At 37.3% G+C, this 11,282-nt stretch overlaps 1 long non-coding RNA gene across 1 annotated transcript in view; it reads left to right on the top strand.

Moving 5' to 3' along the window:
* The first annotated feature begins 1,934 nt into the window (after nt 1-1,934).
* Nucleotides 1,935-11,282, top strand: part of LOC137850754 (uncharacterized) — a 36,200-nt gene continuing 26,852 nt past the window's right edge. Inside the window, exon 1 of the long non-coding RNA XR_011092788.1 lies at nt 1,935-2,061. This is a non-coding gene — a long non-coding RNA (uncharacterized lncRNA). The remainder of the gene's footprint in view (nt 2,062-11,282) is intronic.

Genomic DNA, 11,282 nt, shown 5'->3' with positions numbered 1-11,282 from the left:
GCTTTTGTTTCCCAGGGCCTCTGACAGTGAATGCACAGACCTCAGGAAAGGACTGTGTAACTCAAGGTAGGCTGAAAACAAAAGGAAACAAGTTATATGTGCTGCTCAGCACTTGACTGTGATAATTTTTAACCTTAGTATGTAGCTTTCTGTAGGTCATGCATCACAGCACACAGGGTGAAACACACACCCAACCCCCAGTAATCTGTAAACTCATGAGTTGCAGCATGCTTGAGAATGTGTGAGAGAGTTCTCAGAAACAGGATATTCAGGAGAAATTTTGTTTTAAAAAATCCAGCCTACATCACAGTCAGACTGAAAAGGCTGTTGTTCAGAGGTAAAACTTCAGTCTTTCTCGATGTTGCTTGTTAATCCTGGTAGGCAGCTAAGCATCACTAGCCCATTCCCTCCAGATGGGATGGGGAAGAGAATTGGAAGGGTAAAATGTGTGTTGAGATAAAGACAATTTAATAGGGAAAGCAGAAGTTCCACATTCCTTGCAAAAAAAAGGAATCCCTTCACAACTTCTAATCATCAGGCACATATTCAGCCACTTCCAGGAAAGCAGAGTTCTGTCACACTTAACAGTTACTTGGGAAGACATATGCCAGCACCCTGAATGTCCCCTCTCCTCCTTCTTTCCCCAGGTTTATTGATGTGCATGGTGTTGTATGGTATATGGCCACATCCCTTTGGTCAGTTAGGGTCACCTGTCCTGGTTGTGTCTCCTCCCAATTTCTTCTGCACCCCCAGCCCTTGCACAAAATTGTCCTTGAGTCTGAGCAAAAACTGCTCAGCAGCAACTAAAACATTGGTGAGTTATCAGCACTGTCTTGGTCACAAATCCAAAACGAAGTACCATACAAACTATTATGAAGCAAATTAATTCAATCCTGGCTAAAACCAGTACACTCAATCTTTCATGTAAAACAAAATATTATTTCAAAGAATAGCCTAGGTTGTTTTGTTATTGTTTGCTTGCTTGCTTTGCTGTTTTTTATTTTGTTTGTTTGTTTGTTTGTTTGTTTGTTTGTTTGTTTGTTTGTTTTTTCATTGGTTGATTAGTTTTTTGCTTTCTCTTGGTTGGGTAACAAAAATAAAAATAAACCAGGAGACCTCTTTGGTCTGTCTGAATAGAAAGAAGGAAAAATGGAGAAACAAGAAGAAAATAAAAAGGGAGTGGGTGGCTCAGATAAACCAGCTTATACAAACTGCTGAATCCTTGTTCTCAAGTACCTTATGCGTCTGAATTGGAGGTGGCTGTTATCTAATGTTAGTTATCTAGTAAATACTGTGAAGTAAGACTTAACAGCAATGCTATTTATCCGCATGATCTCCTCTGTGACTCTTGTGTCCCCTTGGTGGCCTGTCATTGCTTAACTGAACTATAGCATCTCAGATTGGGTACATCACGCAGGCAGTGGTTATTTATACAGTCTGTTGCTGTTTTGTAATTAACTTTGCTCTTTTTAGTGAAAGATGGCTTCATGCATCTAATTTACCAATTCACCTCTTCAGTCTTTTCACTTCTAGCATTCTATAAGTCAATTTTGGTGTTTCTTGTGTTAATTATTCTAAAACATAACTACCCGAACCACTAAAGAAACATCTTTCTAGTGCCTTTTATTCTTTTTATTTCTGTTATAAAATCATGGGGGTTAAAAAAAAAAAAAAAAAAAAGAAAAAAAGAAAAAAAAAAAAAAAACAACCAAAAGAGTTTATATAAACAGCTTGATATTTTTAAAACACAGGGTCAAGCAGATCAGCTTTTAATTAGAAACAGATTAAACTTTGATCATTCCTGCAGAGCTCTCCAGCACTGACTGAAGGTAATCCTTTCAAGCTTTGCAGTGAGTGTTGTTGAGATCTTGCCAGTGACTTTGTATTTAAAACTGAAGGTCAGAAAGTCAAAGCAGCACACTAAAATTGAGAAAGTTTAGATCCCACTGGGACATAGACACAAATGATGTGCTACTGGGGAACACAAAAGAACAGCAATCCAAGCTACAAATTGAATGCTAAAGTATTCCTAAACTCTTGAGATCAGCTCATTGATTTATGGTAATGTATGAGTATATCTATTTAATGACTGCACAAATTATATAAAATAATGTAGCATTATAATTCAGCTCTGAGCAATGGAAATAATAATCTCCAGTTCTTTGGGAGATTATAACTTAATGGCAGCTTTGAAATGCCATGAAAAAGGTTTATGAGATTTGAGTAATGGTGTATATGTATTGTATCTATATCCTACTAGTCTTTGAGGTGTTTGTTCTGTTGTATGATGATCATGTGATTTAAGCTATTATATTCATGTGCATCTTTGTACTTCAGCTTTGCTTCAAAAATTTACAGCTGGAAAAAAATCAACTTAATGAATTGACCCTTAGGGACAGAAGGATGCATGTTTATGTGCAAGAGAAACATCAAATTTAGAGGTGAAGAATATCCTCAAAGATACCATTTAAAAAACATTGATTAAAATATTGGTTGAAACTGCAGTGGTAAAGGTATCCCTGCAAGAAACTCAAAGTGGTAAGATAGAACACAAAGCTTTCTCACTGTGACTAACAGGGAAAATAAAAATGTCAATTCTCACGAGAAAGCTTCTTGTGAAAGCAGTCCCTTGTACTTTATTTACTTTGTTATACTTTATTTAACTGCTTCTGAAAAGTGTCTCTAAGGTTTTAAATGTTCTTTGTGCTCTTGTGAATGCATGTCATTTAACGTTGCCTACTATAAAATCTCACTGAAGCTTTCTTCAAAGCAGTGCAACCCAGTAAGAAGTCATCAGACCCGACCTCTGTATGCAGCTCTGTGGTGACTCAGTTGAAAAACATTTTTCTTGTTTTCCTGCAATTTTCTTGTATACTTTTCCTTATAGGAGTAATGTAACTTTGTGGAATTTAATGATATTATCTTATTCGGTGCTGGTAAATGATATAGGGACCTCTTAGACCCTGACTGAAGGGCGTAATTATTAGCTAGCATAAATGAACAGAGGCAAGTGTGACAGCCATAATCTGCTGAACGCAAGGGAGGGGCAATCTGAAACACACAGGCGAGAAAGCACCAGCACTGTGGGAAGCTTTTCTCTTCCCTATTCAGACTGAAATGCATTCAAGCATTTGAGATTTAGAGAAATGACTCCAGAAAGCAAACTTGTTTTATTAATTAATTGACGGTGTGTGTAGATGTATATGCAGCCCTGAATTGTCCTGTCAAGGTACTAGGAGACACAGGTAAGACAACCTGAGAAACTGTCTGTCTGTCTGTGTGTATTTGGGAAGGGAAGGAGGAGTTTGTTGGGCTTTGTTTTGGATGGGTCCAAGTTATACAGTCCCTGACCTTGGCTTCAATCAAAAAATCGCAATCCTATTTTGACCAAGTTTTTAAAATGCTTCTTAAGGTATCTAGGTTGCATGTCACCAAAATGTATTTATATTTTGAGTGGAAAGGAAAATTAGCTCAGAAGTGAAGCCAAAAGTTCTCCGTATGTCCAACACAACCTGCATATCCCTCTGCTAGGCAACTTGCATATGTCCATGAATTATCCTTTCCTTAAGCATCTTGTTGCTTTCCACTGAAAAATTAATCACATGCTTAAGTCATGTTTTTTACTAAGTTAAGCTTCAGAGGTTAAATATCCTGATGAAATAAGGTGTTTTTTAAGTGCTGAATTAAATCTGTATTCTTCTTCCCTTACTAATGTTGCAGGACCCCAGTATTGTTTTAAATATGCCTTATCATACTCAAAATTAAAATTAAAATTAAAATTAAAATTAATAATAATAATAATAATAATAATAATAATAATAATAATAATAATAATAATAATAAAAATACTTGGGCTCACTTGTAATAAGGAACTTAAAATGGGTAAAAGTACACATCCTGGATCATGAACTTCTGTATTTTCCTTTCATTTGTATTTCTTCAGATGAAGAGTAAAAAAATGTTATTTAACAGCACCCCCAAAAATGCTGAGATCTTGCATTAATGATGATTCCCAGAGCTTGATCTTTGAATTTGAGGGGGGAAGAAGAGTTGAGAGGTCAGATCATAAAACAGTGAATTGACAGTGCCAGAAGAACACATAGGTATCTGTTTACATCCTAAAAAGTTGTGTTCAGTTCTCAACTTTTTTCAATACAGTATTTATATTTTGTATGTAACTTTGCATTGTTGAGTGAAATAAATTTACATTTGCTTCCAGGGCATAGGTCTTGTAATACATGAGTTAGTAATAGAAACGTTTGCTTTCTGTATTTCTTAGTTTTCCAATGGAGATTTTCTCATCAAAAAAAAAAAAAATGTGGAAATGAAGACATAGTGATTTCTCTGTAAACTTTTTCTAGAGGAAAAAAAAAAAATCAGTGGTAATTTAAATGCGAAGTATAATGTTAATATTTTCCTAAGTAAATTGATCAAATACAATAAAACCTTGAAAAGTGGAACATAGAGTGAAAAGCTCTGAATTTAGAGAAGCAGGATGTTCTGCTTAGTAATAACTTTATTTTCCAGGGTTGTTTTTAGACCTAACTTTCAAGGAAAACGGAAGAAATCGCTGAATTTTCAGTGAACTGAAAATTTTTCAGTAAACTTAATAGAATGACTTGGCAGTGGGGTGAGACAGATGATCTGGATTTTTTCACAGTGACTGGTGTTTCATTGGTTCTTTCTTCTGCACATTTATATTTCTGGAAAGCTTTTTCTGTCATTAATGTGTGTGTTGTTTTTTTGTTTGTTTGTTTGTTTGTGTTTCCTCAGTAGCACCACTTGATAAAGCCGAGCGTGGGGACATGCGAATGTCACTAGAGGGTGCTGCGCATCTAGTTTTTTTAGGACCTTTTTTCCTTTCAAAGTATCTGTGGGTAGCACGAGGTTGTGGTGTATCTAACACAATTCGCTGTTGTTGTGGTTCTGAACTATCTGATTACTAGTTGGACAGGCCTGATAATCCTGATAAGTGTTATATAACATTTTGGGAAATGACTAGGAGATAATTCTGCCTAGAGATTGACAGGAGGTGTTGTGTTCATGTTCTTACAGGCTCTTTTCTTGAGCTTTGCTTAAAAAATATTTATCTCTGTGCCATTTTCCCCTCTTATGTGCTTAATTTATTTTTTTTTAAAGACATGTAGCACCATTTTCTTAATTCATTCTTAAATCATTTAAGCATAAATGGCTTGAGATTTTGAATTTGTTAGGTTCAAACCATCTTTTAAAATAACTTTTGCACATGCCAACCCAGCTGCATTTTCTGGTAACAAGCAAAGCAATAGCTCATGCTTATCATAATGATCTACACCTGTAAACGTTATTTAATTGCTCTGAATACCTATTGGCATTTCAGAGCCAAAGCTATTATATCTGAAAAACATGAGACTGTCAGGTATGGTACTGGGACACAAGGTAAATATGCAGACAGGAAAAAAAAAAAAAAAAGACATTAGCAGCAGCATGAATATGACCTGTGCAGCAGGTCAGAACATCCAAGCCAGCTCTAAATGTGATAGTATGGGTGGACACAACAGAATTGCTTCTCTTGAGCCTTCTGCAGGAAATTGAGTGTACCTGATAACATCTGGGATGAATTCAGCCTCTAGTAACATCTGACATTCAGATGTGGTGAGTTATATTTGGGGAAACCTTTTGTTGTCATTCTACAAGGATAGGAATGTTGGCATTCTGGTCACCACAACTAAACTTTTTCATTTTTAGGTTAACTTATGTTTTCAGATCTTAGGGAGGTGCTTGATTTGGGAATTGTAAGGCTTTGGTTATCTCAGAGCTTTTGTGGCCATCAGAGAAATAAGAGCATGCCATTATCACAGGACCCATCAGGAAGTCAAGCACAGATTTTATTTTTCATGTTGTCATTTTCCTGGGTATATACCCCTTGGTATAATAATGAAATGGTCATTTACCCAGTGAACTTCAGGCAGTATTTTTCTGCTGGTGAGGCACAACTATGCCCAGTTGTACCATCCCACCTCCTCCTTGGGCTCAACTCAGAAACTACCCTACACCCATGAGCAGCATATGGCCCTGCTCAACAGCTGTGCCTGCCTGGCCCCTCTGACAGGAATGTCTGACACAAGAAAAATTGTTCCTCTTCTGACAAGTGACTTGCAGTTAATTAGTTCTAATACAAAATAAACAGACATCCATTTCCAACAGGACGTAAATGCTTCCTCCCACCCAGGGGCTAGCATTCTGCTTGTCTGCTGCATACACATACACTGTGAGATGTGCCTGGCCTTCTCCTTTTCACAATAAAGAGTAAATAAAGAGTCCCCTTTGACCCCAAGTCTGAAGCTGCTACTTTACAGTGATGTCCATATCCTGTTTCCATTAGGTCTGTGACGTGTAAACTGGTCAGGTGATGACCCTGGATCAGGACAGACGTCATAACCCCAAATATTTGCTTCCAGTGCTACTTAACGCTCACTATTTGCCTTAAGATAGCAACCCAGCTTTTCTTAGGGTAGTTTTCATTTGGAAGCTGGCCTGCAAGAAGCTCCAATTTAAGCCAGAACAGACACAGAGAAGTAAGCTAAACCATGGAGAGGTGAAGTGACTTCAGTTCTGGTGCTAAGAAAAGCTTTGACAGGACCCATACACCAAACCATCCCCAGTCATCATGGCTTGGAGGGGAAAAGAGATTCAGATGTTTGGTTAAGACTAGTCTTGGAGGAACTGTTTCAGAAAACTGAATCAACTTGTTTTGCTCTTGCAATGTGAATTCTGAAGAAAGATTATCATCTGTAAATGGTCTAGTGGTTTAGGTCTGGTTTATCTGAACACCTGGGCAAAATTTGATCAAAGAGGAGAAAAGAAGCGGCAGCCACTCACCATGTGCAGTGTTGTGGTACTTCCTTTTGAGCATCACGTGATAGGAACTCAGATGTGCTGAGGTCCAGAATTTGTGCTGAGGTTCAGTATCTCTCTTCTCAAATGTTTTTGTTTTGTTTTGCTTTGATTTGCTTTGATTTGTTTTGTTTTGTTTTGTTTTTTTCTCAGGAGTGCACACATAAAGCACCTAATTAAATTTCCATTTGGGCTTGGATTTGGGATGGAGGAGTGTGTGTGAAATACCTCCACAGCTTGGGATGGTATTGACATTTTGCAACAATGAAATGAACTGAAGTTAAGGAATGACTATTGGGGCAAATCTCCGATTTGCAGAGCTGAAAATCCTAGTAGAAAGTGTTTTTCTATTATTAGTTTTGAGGGTTTGGGTCAATTCTTGATTATGTAAACTTGACTCAAATAATTAGTGATACTGTCAATGAAATCTTATCAATGATGTCTTTTATTTTCCCTTGTTGTAATGTTTTGTCTACTGAAGCTTTTCTCTCAGAGGCTTTTAAGCCCTAGTCCTCCAATCTTTTTCAATCCTGATTGAACTGATGTCGTGTGAGATAAGTCCTTTTTGACTGACTAAGAAAATAAGATTTGGGACAAGTGGCTTTCTTCAATGCTGTCTATAATGTTACAACCATCACTAATGTGTGAAAATCATAACATAAAATCCCTTTGTAGTTGCTGTCTTGGCTAAAATATCATAACTGTAACAGTGGCATCCGGCTAAAAAATGTGAGCTATTACAATGTAGGTCAGGTCAGTGGTTTTGTTCCAACAGTATGTCAGCTTCCACTCTTCTGCTTCATTTCTCATGCTTAAAAATAGCTAATTCTTCTGGTCATTAGGGCACTCACAGAAATGCAGAAGGAATAGGTATAAATCCTGCCACAACTAATGTATTTAAGTGTCAGACCTATTTTTGCATTTGACCCAAGTTCCTTGACAGGTTTTTTGGGATGGCTCGGTTTCTGAGTGGAGCCTACTAAGAAACTTTGTCATAACCATGGTTATAACTAAAAATCCTTACAAAAATTTTCCCATCAAGAAACTGAAACTGTTTCCCCCATCCCCACACTGCCCAAAAACACAACCAACCAACCAAATAAATAAACAACTAAATCTTCTTGTGAACACTGTACACTCGGGCATTATCTTTCTTTCATGAGTTCCAGTGTATTTTGATATTTTTCAGTCACTGTATAAGGACATCCCAAATATCCAATTGTTGTTTAAAATTAAATTTCCCCTATTTGGTAACTAACAAAAAAAAGGGGGGGGGGGGGGGAGAGGGAGAGAAGTACGTGCTGTGTAAGAAATTCAGGATAGTGATAGATGTTTCAAAAATTACCTTGATTTTTACATACTCAGAGGAGCTAGTATTTTCATGATACCTTCAGACAGCATGTCACCTTATTTACCTCTTCTGGCACAACACTGAAATTCCTTAATTATTTTAAATCCCTTTTTAATGCCATTACTGTAGTCAGCATGTTCCCTACTGTCAGTGGAAATGACCAGGATAATCTTAAAATAGTGTAGCCTGACAGCATCTGCAATTTATTTTACCATCTATTCTTTTTTGGGGCATTAAAAAATTGGGACAGACAAACATCATAGACCTTGGCTGTCAGTTGGCATGGGAACAGTCCAGTTGTTCATCAAGATTTAGATTACAGTGACTGAAACTAGCTGTGACTTGAAGAATGTAGTCCAGTCTGCTAGTGATTCATTCTGGAGTTGTACTTTCCAAAACTGGGAAATATGCATATGAGGAATATGAAATGTTTTTCTTCCATTTTCTGTCTTCTATTTAAAGGTCTGCTAATTTAATTTAAAATTATATAATATAACATAATTTTCTAATTTAACTTAGAAGTGAGTTATAAAACATAATGAGATTTACCAGTCTCCAGGGGAAAGAAAAAAAAAAAAAAAAAAAACAGTTAATAATTTTCTGTCCTTCAGGTTTGTCACTTTTCATTATCAGGCTATTAGATCAGGCTTGGTTTGACCAAACTTCATTAACATTTATTACAGAATATACCTGGACACTTCAGTCAAAGGTGCTTTCTTGTAGTGATTTTTTTAAATGATAATGGCTGTTTTCTTTTTTTTGTTTGTTTGTTTGTGGGGGGGTATTTCTTTTTGTTTGATTTTGTTTTTTTCAATGTGTGTATGGAATTTTCAGTTTAAATGACAATGATGACAAGAATGGCAGATATGAGGGGTTTTGGAACATCACAAAATCATATCATCAGAAATCCTTTTAGTCAGTGTCCTGATAGCACCTGTCAAGAGGGAATGACTGGCCAAAATTAAGTCTGCTGCCACCTCTTTTAGGTGCTATGCAAATAAAGTAAAAAGAAAGGTAGTGCAGGTTGGTCATGTGGCAAATTTACATCAGTAGACCAACAAATAGAAAAAGGAAAGAATCATCTCAGAGTCACTTCAGAACAAAAAGACTTCAGTATTTCTTCTGTGAGATAACTCCTGCATTTCTAAACCACCTAATTCATTTGTGAAAACTTTTTTAAAGAGCTTTTTTTCTTAATAGTGAGACTGCCTACTGTGATGGACTGAACAAAGTCAAATTAGACTGTTCTACCCAGATGTGCCCTCGTTTCTGCAATATGCTAGGCTTTGGTCCAAGCTGACCCCGAGGTAAAGAGTGATAAAACTGGAAAAACAGAAGGTGTGGGAATGTTTCTGTAGGCGATTTTGTATTGGGGAAGGACCTGCTGTGGTTGCTGTAGTTCTGCAGGACTTCTCTGGAAGGGAAGGATCAAAATGCTGCCCAAGCTTGGCCTTGCAACCGAAGCACTGGCAAGCACCAGCCACACCAGTTTATGTGCACATTCATTCCCAGTGGCCCATAACAGTAAGAGTCTGAGAAAATGAACTTCTTTCATAAAGCAAAACTTGTAAATGCATCTCTTCCAGAAACCCAAAGCATGATGGTGCAGTATTGATCACTTTGTTGTCCTGTGAAAAGATGTCTTTGTTTTTCCTAGCAGTCTGGAAGCCAAAGGTTAAAGGCTAAATTCTTGCTATGCTTTTTTCTCAGGCTAAATATCATCCAAGAGATCAACCAGATCCAGGCTTTATGTCAAAAGCGCTTGCAAAAATGGGTGAGCTCAGCTTGGGAATGTGTGAGAAAAGCCATGACATAAATGATTGATAGGACAAATATGAGGGAGAAAGCTGACTTTTAAAAATAAGTTGTTTCAGCCTGACGTGTAAACAAAACACCTAACCGTTCAGTGCAGTTTCCATTTTTAAAGTGATACCATGTAATGGAGAGAAAAATTTTCATTCTTATTGAAGGCGTTATCCCATTTCTTTCTTTGCAAGTGCACCCGGGGCACAGTGTCCCCTCCAGCACTTCTGTAGCACTTCATAGGAAAACTCCAAAGGTCTTCAAAGTTCTGTGTGCACATCTCCTCTATCAGCATAGGATCTCTCCTCTTCAGTTTCCTAACTGGCATGGCATCTGCATCACTTAAACATGCAAGAATTGGTTGCTTCTCACTGAAAGGAAGACGTAATGCTGGGGATTGGTTGCCATTGTTTGCTTCTAGCCATCTCCTGCTGCCTTTGGGCTTGACACTCCCATTCAGCCTTCCTAGGATTGTGTGTGCACCTAATCGCGTGTAACGACTGTGTGTAACTCATGTCCAGATAACTAGAAGTTTATGACTAAAATTTAGGACTAAGCTAATTTATGAGTTGGTATAAGCTGTCTGTGGTGTGCATGTGTTCATGGCCAATCTTTACTTCAGATAAGAGTAAGTGATATTTTAAGGTGAAAATTTCCCTGCATTAGTAAGTAGGTTTTTTTGTTTGTTTGTTTTTTGTTTTTTACACTATATCCATTTATTTGTTTGTGTTGTTGTGGAGTCTCTGGCTTAAACTGTAATAAGAAATTTGTCTCAGTCTCAGAAAGTATTTTGGCATATTATTTCTTGAAGCGGTTCTTGGGGTAACCATGTAATGAAGGCACTGATTTTCTGCCCATATGGCTTTCTTGTCACCAAAGCATAAAAATAAGATAAAAGCTCTTCTAAAATACTTAAAATGCATTTAGGGAAAGGCCTTTTACCATCCCAGAGAGGAGTCTTGCCAACTGCACCCACTAAAAGCATGTCTGAACATTTTATACAGCATTATCTGAAAATGGTGTATTTCTCCAATGAGGTAATTCTTTTCCAAGTTCTTCCAAGCACTTCCCAGAAATCTGATTGTGAAGTATTTTGCTGCGTTGAATCTGCAAGCCCCTCTAGAAGTTCATTATTTGACAAGTCCAGATTCTCTTGTCATCCACATCTGAAATAAATGCCGATGTACTGGAACCTCATGACTTTCTGAACACTGGATATCTAGCAAGCTTCAGGGTTTCATTTTTTCTCGAC

This window comes from Anas acuta, chromosome 2 (genome assembly GCF_963932015.1).
Source record: "Anas acuta chromosome 2, bAnaAcu1.1, whole genome shotgun sequence".
Lineage (NCBI taxonomy): Eukaryota > Metazoa > Chordata > Aves > Anseriformes > Anatidae > Anas > Anas acuta.
Note: the sequence above shows the minus strand (reverse complement) of the source record. Positions and strands in the feature narration are given on the sequence as shown.